At 37.0% G+C, this 12,081-nt stretch overlaps 1 protein-coding gene across 5 annotated transcripts in view; it reads right to left on the reverse strand.

Annotated features, from left to right (window-relative positions):
* SCAF11 (SR-related CTD associated factor 11) overlaps positions 1 to 12,081 on the reverse strand; it is a 99,336-nt gene that overhangs the window by 51,633 nt on the left and 35,622 nt on the right. The window lies entirely within an intron of this gene.

Genomic DNA, 12,081 nt, shown 5'->3' on the forward strand with positions numbered 1-12,081 from the left:
GTAATGGATATCCCAATTACCTTGGTTTGATCATATCTTATATGAATATCAAAAATTACATGCACCCCAAAAGTATGCACATGTATTTTGATATATCTTTGTATCAAATCATATATCTATTATGTATCAAGAAAAACTTTTTAAAAAATTCAGTTATAGGTTACTCTTCTTGCTATTCATGCAGAAAAGCAGCATCAGTATCACCTAGGAACTTATTACAAATGCAGGCTATCTCAGGCACCATCCATACCTAGTGAATCAAAATCCGCATTTTGCCAAGATCTCTGCGTTATTCCTATGTGCATTAAAATCTGAGAAGCACCATGGCAGACAACTTCCCAATTTAGTTGCTTTTACAGTTACATTGCACTACTATATATATTCAGTAAGCATAATTTTTTATTTGGGGAAATTCATACTATACTATCTCCTCCTTTTATCCTAAACATCTGAAAATAAAAATAGTAAGGTTGGAGTTAATTCAATGTGATAAAATGTCATTTGAAAGTTAACACAATATTTTAAAAACCTAAGAGATGTTCAGATGTAATATACTATCCTTTTATGTAATTAAATGATTTATTTGTCCTATTTAAGTCTTACCTATGCTATTTTCACATTTCCTCCTTTAAGCATACTAACTTTATATATAATTTATAATTTATGTTTAAAGTGGAGTGTGGTGGCATATGCCTATAATCCTAGCTGAGGTGGGAGAATTGCTTGAGCCCAAAAAGTCCAAGACCAGCCTGGGCAACACAGCAAGACCTTGTTTAAAAAAAATAATAATTATACACACACACATACACACACACACACACACACAGAGTAAGCACTGTATTCTCTATTTTAAGGCCCATACAGTGAAGTACACATTAAGTTTATCACTGAGAAACTGAAAAATCTCAATCAAGTTACAGACTGCCTTTGTTAGAAATCTGCTTTAATGGCAGGGCACAGTGGCTCATGCCTGTAATCCCAACACTTTGGGAGGCCAAGGTGGGAGGAGCACCTGAGATCAGGAGTTCAATACCAGCCTGGCCAATATGGCAAAACCTTGTCTCTACTAAAAATATAAAAATTAAGCCAGGCATGGTGGCTCACACCTGTAATCTCAGGACTTTGGGAGGCCAAGGCACGCAGATCACAAAGTCAGGAGTTCGAGACCAGCCTGGCCAGAATGATGAAACCCCGTTTCACTAAAAATACAAAAAATTAGCCGGACATAGTGGCGCATGCCTGTAATCCTAGCTACTCAGAAGACTAAAGCAAGAGAATCACTTCAAAACAGGAAGGCAGAGGTTGCAGTGATCCGAGATTGTACCACTGCACTCCAGTGTGGGCAACAAAAAAGAAACTCCGTCTCAAAATAAATAAATAAAAATACAAAAATTTGCCAGGCGTGGTGGCATGTGCCTATAATCCCAGTTACTTGGGAAGCTGAGACAGCAGAACTGCTGAGGCGGAGTTTGCAGTGAATTGAGATTTTGACACTGCACTCCAGCCTGAGCAACAGAGAAAGGCTCCACCCCCTCCCCCCCCAAAAAAAGAAAAGAAATCTGCTTTAAAAACTGTTTAATCATTCCAAATTTTTAGAAGTTCCACGCTTTTGTTCCTGAACATGACCTGTATTAACTATCTTTATACCTAAAAATGATTATGCCATGTTACTAATTTAGTCATTTAAAATGACAGAAACTTAGCATTTTGCTAGATAAAAGTCCTAAGTCTCAGTTCAACAACTTCTAAACTTGTACCTTGTCCTGTTTATCTGTTCGATCTGCCTGTACTCCAGTTTTCAATACAAGGATCCATCTGCGTTTTTTAATAAAAGCTTTGCTTTGAATATCCAGTAACAGAACACAGTAATACCACATAGAGCCATGGTCCTAGCCATTAATTTGTGGTCAACAGACCTTAGAGGTAAGATGTGAGTAAGTAGGAATACCCTTCCTTGTAGTTACCTATAAAGTTAGATCTACCCTACTTTTGTGTTTTAACTATTTATGGCTCTATAATTGTAAGTCATATTCTACCTATACTACTTATTAGTTTTACTAATAAGTTCTTTAAGTTAACTGTAAGTTAAACTGTATTTTCTTTTAATGGTTAAATTTACTAAATAGATGTTAATTCTAGACCTTTGGTAAACTTACCTTTTCCAATGATTTTAATTTACAAATGTCTATCCTTAATGTTTCCTCATAGGCTTTACCTTTTGACGTTAAATTATCCTTTTAGTCTGCTACTCCTATGATAATGATATAACATACTTCTATTTTCCAGCTGCTCTTTTCCATTTCATAACATACTGTTTCTGCTGGATACTGAAAGTGATTCTCCATCTATGTTAATACAATAATTGGGGAAGAATGGTCTAAGTTTTAAGACCATTTAAGAATGGTCTAAGTCTAAGAATGATCTAAGTTTTATTTATCATATAAGAAGATAGTGAAGTTTGGAATTTGAAATTTTAAAAAAAGCACTGATACAAATCAGTTTTAAGGAACTCATAACTCATTTTCCCACAGTGGAATACATGGAATGAGAGTCCTAGGCCAGCCACTACAGCACACTCAAATAATGGGAGTGAGGCAGAGCACAGTGGCTTATGCCTGTAATCCCAGCACTGTAGGAGGTTGAGGCTGGCAGATGACTTGAAGTCAGTAGTTCTAAGACTAGCCTGACCAGCATGGTGAAACCCAGTCTCTACTAAAAATACAAACAATTAGCCAGGCATGGTGCAATCCCAGCTACATTTAGCCAGGCATGGTGCAATCCCAGCTACAGGCTGAGGCAGGAGAATTGCCTAAACCTGGGAAGTGGAGATTGCAGTGAGCCGAGATTACTCCACTGCACTCCGGCCTGGGTGACAGAGTGAGACTCCATCTCAAAGAACCACCCCCCCAAAACAAACAAACAAACAAACAAACAAACAAACACAAACAAATAATGGTAGCGTATTAAGGCATTTCAGCTCTTTAGAATAGTGCTGCCCAACAAGGAATTATTCTATCCAGCACTTCAGGTGTGGTCAGTGAATGTGAGAAACTGTTAAATTTTAGTAAAGTTTTAGTTAATTTAAATAACCCAATGTGCTACAGGCTACTGTACAGCTATTTAAAAATATATTTAATAGTTGCACTGCTACTGTAGAGCACAGCTGTTAAAAAATTGTTTCAAGTTATATTTGGGATGCTAAGAACTTACATTCTACTTTAACAGTTGTTGGCCACCTCAAGCCTGGGCTCCTAATAACGTAAACTATTCTTTTTAGCCTAGTCTGGTTTGGTTTCTAATTACTACCCTTCTTTCCTTCTCTCTGTCTTTTTTCTTCCAAAGTCTGCTTCTTTCTGCCTATTACAAAACAGAACTCCTTTCCCTTCCAGTTCACTTCAAAATTCCCTCTCCCTGCTTACTCCTACCGTTCTTCAAGTAAGCCCATGGTATCTAAAAATATCTACATCCTCGTTAATACTACAAACTTGAGTCTAACAGGTCTAGATTCAAATCCTGACTCTACCATCATTCAATAAATGGCTATTTATCAAGATCATTGGTTATTACTGGTTATCAAGATCATTATTATTATTGTCAGAAACAGCAGAGAGACAGAAAATCGTAATAAAACTGTTGATACTTTCTTTGTTTTCCCTAAAGCAAATCCAAAGAAAGGACTGAAAAAAAGATAAATCTATTTTTCTAAATAACAACTAAATTGATCAAGTCTCCTATGAATGCGTGTGCGTGTGTGTGTGTGTGTGTGTGTGTGTGTGTGTGTGTGTGTTTTAAGAGAAACAGTCTTGCTTTCTCATCCAGGCTGAAGCATGCTCGGTGGCATGATTATAGCTCAGCCTCCCAAGTAGCTACGACTGCAGGTGCACACCACCACACTCAACTAATTTTTTTTTTCCTTTGGAGATGGAGTCTATCGCCCAGGTTGGAGTGTGGCATGATCCTGGCTCACTGCAACCTATGCCTCCTATGTTCAAGCAATTCTGCCTCAGCCTCCTGAGTAGCTGGGATTACAGGTGCCTGCTACCATGCTGGCTAAGTTTTGTATTTTTAGTAGAGACAGGGTTTTACCATCTTGGCCACGCTGGTCTTGAACTCCTGACCTTGTGATCCACCCACCTTGGCCTCCTAAAGTGCTGGGATTATAGATGTGAGCCACTGCACCCGGCCTCAACTGATTTTTTATATTTGTAGACGTGGAGTCTCACTGTTGCCCAGGCTAGTCTCAAACTCTTGACCTCAAGCAATCTTTCTGCCCTGGTTTCCTAAAATGCCAGGATTATAGGCATGTGCCACTGTGCCCAGCCTTCTAATAATATTTTGTCAAAAGGGTAGAATCAGATTCTCTGGTTACAAAGAATGAGGAGGAATATAAATGGCCATGAGGAAATATCACAGGATTACCAACCCTACTACCAAGCCCAATCTTGCCATGACAGACCCTACTATGGAAGATCACTGATATGATAAATGAAAGACAGAGTTGAATAAAAGGGAAAGTAGGAGAAGTCTCTATGATAGGCACACTTATGCCAAGGATGAAACACCATTCATGAAGTTGCTAAATACTATGTGGTCTTGTTATGTTTTGTTTTGAGACAGGGTCTCACTCTGTCACACAAACTGGAGTGCAGTGGTGTGATCTCAGCTCACTGCAACCTCCTCCAAAGCTTAAGTGATTCTCCTGCCTCAGCCTCCCAAGTAGCTGTGATTACAGGCACACGTCACCACCGCCTGGTTAATTTTTCTAAGTTTAGTAGAGATGAGGTTTCACCATGTTGGCCAGGGTAGTCTTGAACTCAAATGATCCAGCTACATCAGCTTTCCAAAGTGCCAGGATTACAGGTGTGAGCCATCGTGCCTGGTCCTAAACACTATGTTGATTCACATAAGATCCTTAGAGAATTCACAATCTTTATTCTTTATCTCCCATCCACTCTCCAAGACAAATTGGTCCACAAATTCAACTCTCTGCCCAACAAAATTCGATTTAAAAAAGAGGGGGCATTCAGTGGTGTATTTCAATTATTAAAGACTTGGATGCAAGGCACACCTGTGCTCATGATATTGTCTAGCAATAATAATCAAACGTTAACCATTACTACTAACCCAGAATCTATCATCTCAATCCTAGTCTTAAAAAAAAATTAAGTTCCTCCCACTTATTCACCAAAATTTTGGTCCTCCCTCAAAGAATGTAATTCTCCATGAAGAAACCATAAACGAGGCTATTTTCTTTTAGTGATGTCTAGGGATGACTACTATCCATTAGCAGAGCAGCATTCTAAAATCTAGCTGCCTGTTTGTTAAAGTTTTGTTGGAGCACACATATACTCATTTCTTCCTATATTTTCATTTCTACCAACAGTTTCAATTTCACCCAAATTTTATAACTACTAAAACTGAGATTGATATGAAACTCAGAAAACTCTTAATCAATGTTTGTTTTAATAGACTTACACGCTCTGCTTTCTGTTACTATTTCCTATCATATCAGTTCCCGGAATTACTTTCTAGTTCAGTTTCTAAAAAGATTATCAGTGATCTGACTGCTTATTAGCAGTTGATCAACAAAAGCAATTCCTAGGAATCTTTTATATTCACTTCCTCCACTATGGACCTATATTCAGAAAAGGTCCAAGCACAATTCAATGATGAACAAATAATCCTATTATCTTAAGGCTTACTAGATAAAATGAAAATTAATAAGCTGAAGTCACCCACACTTACAGGTCTTTTAATAAAATCAGTTTCCTATATCAATCTAGGAAGGGTATGTTTCAGAATGTCCCTAAAATTCTCATTTAGTGTTTGCGAAAGGAAGTGAGTGCCAAAATAATCCATGATAAATGTCACCTCAAACTAAGCTCTACAATGATCAAAACCTAATTTTTGAAACAAATCATTTTTAAAAGAGTAAAATGAACAAAGAATAAAACATTTCAAAGTGAAAGGCAAGCCAGAAATCCTCAGCCAGACAATAAAGATTGAATTGAAAATACAACAAGTTTTTTTCAAGGCTATATTTATTTAGAAAGGTCATCAAAAGCCAGGCGCAGTGGGTCACACCTGTAATCCCAGCACTTTGGGAGGCCGAGGTCAGTAGATCACCTGAGGTTGAGAGTTTCAGACCAGTCTAACATGGAGAAACCTCAACTCTACTAAAAATACTTTAAAAGTTAGCCAGGTGTGGTAGCGCATCCCTGTAATCCCAGCTACTCAGGAGGCTGAGGCAGGTGAACCTGAGAGGCAGAGGTTGCGGTGAGCCAAGATAATGCCATTGACATTCCAGCCTGGGCAACAAGAGTGAAACTCTGTCTCAAACAACAACGACGAAAAAAGTTTACTACCTTTTCCCCATCCTGAATCTCCTGGTCTGGGATTAATAAAGCCTGAAACCTAGTAAGTAGGCACTGGTAATGACAGACAGCAAGTTCTAAGAGAATTCTTCTAAATACAAAGCAAGGTGCATAAGGGGGAGGTGCGGGGAAGGAGTGTCTCCCAATGTTCAGAAAGAAGGGGCAAACTGCTCCCTTTTTTTTTTCTTTCCCTGTTCCTCATTCCTTATGTCCAAATTCCTAAATGAGCTGGGTAATAGAGGAAACAACAATGGCAAGAGCAGAACCTAAAACTCTTAAGAAAGAGAAACAAGAACCATCCTCACCAAATAAAAGAACTCTGGCCCAATCTTGTTGACTTCTCTCTTGTCTTCCTGTTACTTGGATCCAGACACAGTTGTGGGAAATGGAGTAAATGAAAACCAATTTTCTGGCCAGAATACAGAAAAGAGTGTTCCAGGGATCTAGAACATACCATGGATATAACCGAGAGGAAAGAACTCAAGAAAGTAACAGTAAGCTGTTTTTGAACTCCTAACTCACCCAAGCTGAACATATGTGGATTTAAACCCAAGCAGCTTACCAGACTCTGAAAACTAAAATACAGGATAAACCTCCACACATGTCACAGACTGACTACTGGGTAGTGCATACTGAAAAAGTACAATTAGTACTGTCAAGTTGTGAAAACAGAACTGAGGTTAAAAAACAACAACTTACAGAAAGCTGGTTGGAACTTAGGACCAACCTGAACCCAACTGGATCAAATGCCTGTAAAAATAAAAATATTGCTGGACACAGTGACTCAAGCTTGTAATCCCAGCACTTTAACATGTCAAGGTGGGAGGATTGCTTAAAGCTAGCAGTTAGAGACTAGTCTGGGCAACAAAGGGAGATCCTCTCTCTGCAAAAAATAAAAAATATAGAGCCAAGCGTGGTGGTGTGTGCTTGCAGTCTCAACTAATCAGGAGACTGGGGCAAGAGGAGCCCTTGAGCCCAGGAGTGAAAGGATGCAGTAAGCTACAATCATGCCATGCACTCCAGCCTGGATGCTACAGCAAAACCCTGTCTCTTAAAAAAAATACGAAAAATAAAAACAAAAATATCAACATTTCCCATAGCATTTAAACAACAAAGTTTTGTAACATAATGTTCAAAATGTACAGAACACAATCCAAAATCACTTGCCATAGAGAAAACTGGGAAAATAACACTCTCATGGGAAAAGACAATTGAAAGAAAACACCACCAAGACGACACAGCTGGGTGAATTATCTAAAATGAACTATCTAACAAGTAGACAAAAATTTAAAGCCAGTATACATATTCCAACAAGTATAAGTAAATACTTTTGAAACAAATGGAAAGCCAAACGATCATAGCAAACAAACAGAAGACATAAAGAACCAAGTGGAAACTAAAAAAAGTGAGAATGGAAATAAAAAATATACTGGATAGACTTAACAGCAGAATGGAAATAAAAGAGTAAAGAGTCAGTGAACTTGAAGATAAACCAATAGAAATTACCCAATCTAAAAAACAAAGAGAAAAATACTGGGGAAAAAAATATTAAAGGCCTAGGGACCTGTGATGCAATCACAAAAAACCAACATACATGTCAAGAATGCAAGAAAAGGAAAATCACTGCAGTAAAGAAGAAAAAATAATGGCTGGAAACTTTCTGAAATTTGGTGAAAGGCATAAACTTTTATCTTTAAGAAGTTCTCACAAACCTCAGACAGAATAATTCCAATGAAATGCATGCCAGGACACACATCAGAGTCAGGCTGCTGAAAATTACAAAGGAAAACCTTGAAAGTACCCAGAAAAAAATATGATGCATTACTCATGAGGGGGAGAGAGTTTAATGATTTGAATCACTAGTGATTTCTCATCAGAAACCATGCAAGTCAGAAGAGAGGGGAACAATATCCTTCAAGTGCTAAAATGGAAAAGAACTGTAAACTCATCCTCTATCTAGTGAAAATATTCTTCAGGAATGAATGTGAAACAAAAGATATTCAAAGCAGAAGAAAAATGAGAACTTTTTTCCAGCTCTAAAAAAAAAAATCTTAAATATAAGTTCTGTCAGAAGAGATATAATATTAGGAATTATGGAAGATCAACACAGTAAATGTCTGGGTAAACATAGTTAACTGTTCTCATCTTGAATTATTTTAAAAAATGCTTGGCATTAAAAGCAAATATTTATAACACTTCCTGATAAGATTTCTAATACAGACATACCCCAAAGACATCATGAGTCTAGGTTCAGACCAGAGTAATAAAATAATATTGCAATACAGCAAGTCATATTAAATTTTTGGTTTCCCAGTACACATAAAGGTTTATATAATGCTGTAGTCTATTAAGTGTGCAATAACATGTCTAAAAACTGCACATACTTGATTTAAAAATACCTTACTGCTAAAAATGTTAACAATCATTTAAGCCTTCAGTAAGTCATAATCTTTTTGCTAGTGGAGAGTCTTGCTTTGATATTGATGGTTGCTGACTAATCACAGGATGGTAGCTGCTGAAGGGCAGGGTGGCTGTGGCAATTTCTTAAAATAAGACAACAATCAAGTATGCCACACTGACAGACTCCTCCTTTCACAAAAAAAATTTCTCCGTAGTATGAGATGTTATTTGACGGCAATTTATCCACAGCAGAACGTCTTTCAAAATTAAAGTCAATCCTTTTAAACTCTGCTACTGTGTTATTAACGAAGTTTATGTACTGTTTTAACAATGTTCACAACACCTTCAGCAAGAGTACATTCCATCTCAAGAAACCACTTTCTTTGCTCATCTCTAATAAACAACTCTTCATTCAAGATTTATTACAAAATTGCAGCAATTCAGTCACATCTTCAGGCTCCAATTCTAATTCTATAATAGTTTTCTTGCTGTTTATACCACATCTGTAGTTACTTCCTCCACAGAAGTTCTGAATCCCTACAAGTCATCTATGAGGGTTGGAATCAACTTCTTCACAATCCTGTTCATATTTTAATCTCTTTCCATGAATCAAGAAAATTCTTCATGGCATCTAGAATGGAGAATCCTTTCGAGAAGGCTTTCATTTTACTTTGCCCATACCTATCCAAGAAATCACTGTCTAAAGCAGTTGTAGCCTTATGAAATGTATTTCTAAGAGAATAAGACTTAACAGTCAAAATTACTTCTTGATCAATGGGTCGAAGAATAGATGTTGTTGTTAGCAGGCATGAAAATGTATCTCTGTATATTTCCATCAGAGCTCTTGGATGACTAGGTATACTGTTAATTATTAAGTACCATGTTGAAAGGAATCTTTATCTGAGCAGTTGGTCTTAACAGTGAGCTCAAAATATTCAGTAAACCATTCTGTAAACAGATGTGCTGTCATCCAAGCTTTGTTGTTTAATTTACATAGCACAGAGTAGATTTAGCATAATTCTTAAGGGCCCTGGAATCTTCAGAATGGTCAATGAGCACTGGTTTATAAATTTATAGTCACCAGCTGCATTAGCCAAAAACAAGACAGTCAGCCTGTCCTTAGAAGCTTTGAAGCCAGGCATTGACTTCTCCTCTCTACCTATGAAAGTCCTAGATGGTGTCTTCTTTCAATAGGAGGCTGGTTCATCTGCGTTAAACATCTCTTGCTTAGTATAGCCACTTTCATCAATGATGTCAGCTAGGCTTTCTGGATAACCTGATGCAGATTCTGCATCAGCACGTGCTGCTTCGCCTTGTGCTTTTATTTTATGGAGATGGCTTATTTCCTTAAACTTCATGAACTAACCTCTACTAGCTTCAAACTTTTCTTCTGCAGCTTACTTGCCTCTCTCAGACTTCATAGGCTTGAAGAGAGTTAGAGCCTTGCTTTGGATTAGGTTTTGTGTTAAGAGAAAGTTATGATTGGTTTGACCTTCTATCCAGATAGTCAAACCTTCTTGATATCAGCGATCAGCCTGTTTGGTCTAACTTCAATATTGTTAAGGAACAGGGAGGTCCAAGGAGAAGTGGAGAGATGAGAGAACAGCTGATCAGTGGAGCAGTCAGCATACACGTAAGCATATTAACTTATGCCTTATGTGGGTGCTCTTTGTGGTGCCCCAAAGTAATTACAATAGTAATATCAAAGATCACTTATCACAGATCACAACAAATATAATAACAATGAAAAGATCTGAAATACTGTGAAAATTACGAAAATGTGAAAGAAACATGAAGTAAACAGAAGTTGTTGGAAAAGTGGCGCCAACCTGCTTGACGCAGGGTTGCCACAAACATTCAATTTGTAAAACATGCAGTATCTACAAAACCCAATAAATGGAATTGCATAAAAAGAGGTATGCCTATATTGTGTATATTTAATACAAGACACTGCAACATAAAGGGAGAAAGGGAAAGAGACATACGTGGCGGTCAAGACCTCAATCTCACTTCTAGTGGTAAAATACGAATGCCAAGTAGGCTAAAATTTTAAGTATGTATAATTCTTAGAGCTACCACTAAAAACATTAGTCAATGTCTTCTGTCACTCCATCTTCATCTCAAGAAGGGTGAGTAAAGTACAGTAAGATATTCAGAGACAGAGCCCATATTCACTTAACTTTTATTACAGTATATTGTTATAATTGCTCTATTTTGTTATTGCTGTTAATCTTTCCGGTGCCTAATTTATAAGTTAAACTTTATCATGAATATGTACATACAGAAAAACATAATATACATAGAGTTTGTTACTATCTGTAGTTTCAGGCATCTACTTAAAACATAGCCCCTATGGACAAGTGGTAACTACTATACCCGGTTTCCTTCAAATCAGTCCAGGTTGGTCCATTAAAATACTAAAAAAAAGTTCAAATAACCCAAAGAAGGAGGGTACAGAGGAACAAAAATAGAGGAAACACACAGGAAACAGACTTGAACCCAAACATAACCGTAGTTACAACACGTGAGATGCAGCAAAAGCACTGCAATATTAAATTTCTTCTATCAGAAAAGGCCTCAAATCAGTAATTTAAACTTGCATGTTAAGAAACTAAAAAAGGAGCAAAACATATAGAAAACGGGCAGAAGAAAGAAAATAAAGAGAACAGAAATCAACGAAATTGAGAACAGAAAAACAGATAAAAATCAACAAAACCAAAAGCTCATTCTTTGAAAAGATCAATAGAATTTAAACTTCTTGCCAGACTAATGATATAGTTAACTAGAATATAGTACTATTTGAAGAAACTGAATTTGTAGTTAAAAGCCTTCCAAAAAAGAAACCTCTAGGCCCACATAAGTTCCCTGGTGAATTCTACGAAATATTTAAACAAGAAATGACACCAAATCAACACATCTCTTCCAGAAAATGGAAGATGAGCACTTTCCAAGTCATTTCATGAATCCAGCATTATCCTGATAGAAAAAACAAACAAACAAAAATAGTACAAGAAAAGAACACATTTATATTCTGCTCATCAAAATAAAAACTATGGTACAGTCAATCATATAATAAAATACTGCTCAGCAAGAAAAAGAAATGAACTAGCATTTCAGTTAACAAATTGAATGCATCTCAAAGGCGTTCTATTTTGTGAAAGAAGCCAGTCTCAAAAAGTTACATATTATAGAACTGCATTTACATGCAAAACTATACTGATGAAGAACTTGTCAGCAGTTACCTGGGTTAGGAGAACATATGACTACAGAGATAGCACAATAGATTTTGGGGAGGGATAGAACCATT

This window comes from Saimiri boliviensis, chromosome 7, assembly GCF_048565385.1.
Source record: "Saimiri boliviensis isolate mSaiBol1 chromosome 7, mSaiBol1.pri, whole genome shotgun sequence".
In the NCBI taxonomy this organism is placed as follows: domain Eukaryota; kingdom Metazoa; phylum Chordata; class Mammalia; order Primates; family Cebidae; genus Saimiri; species Saimiri boliviensis.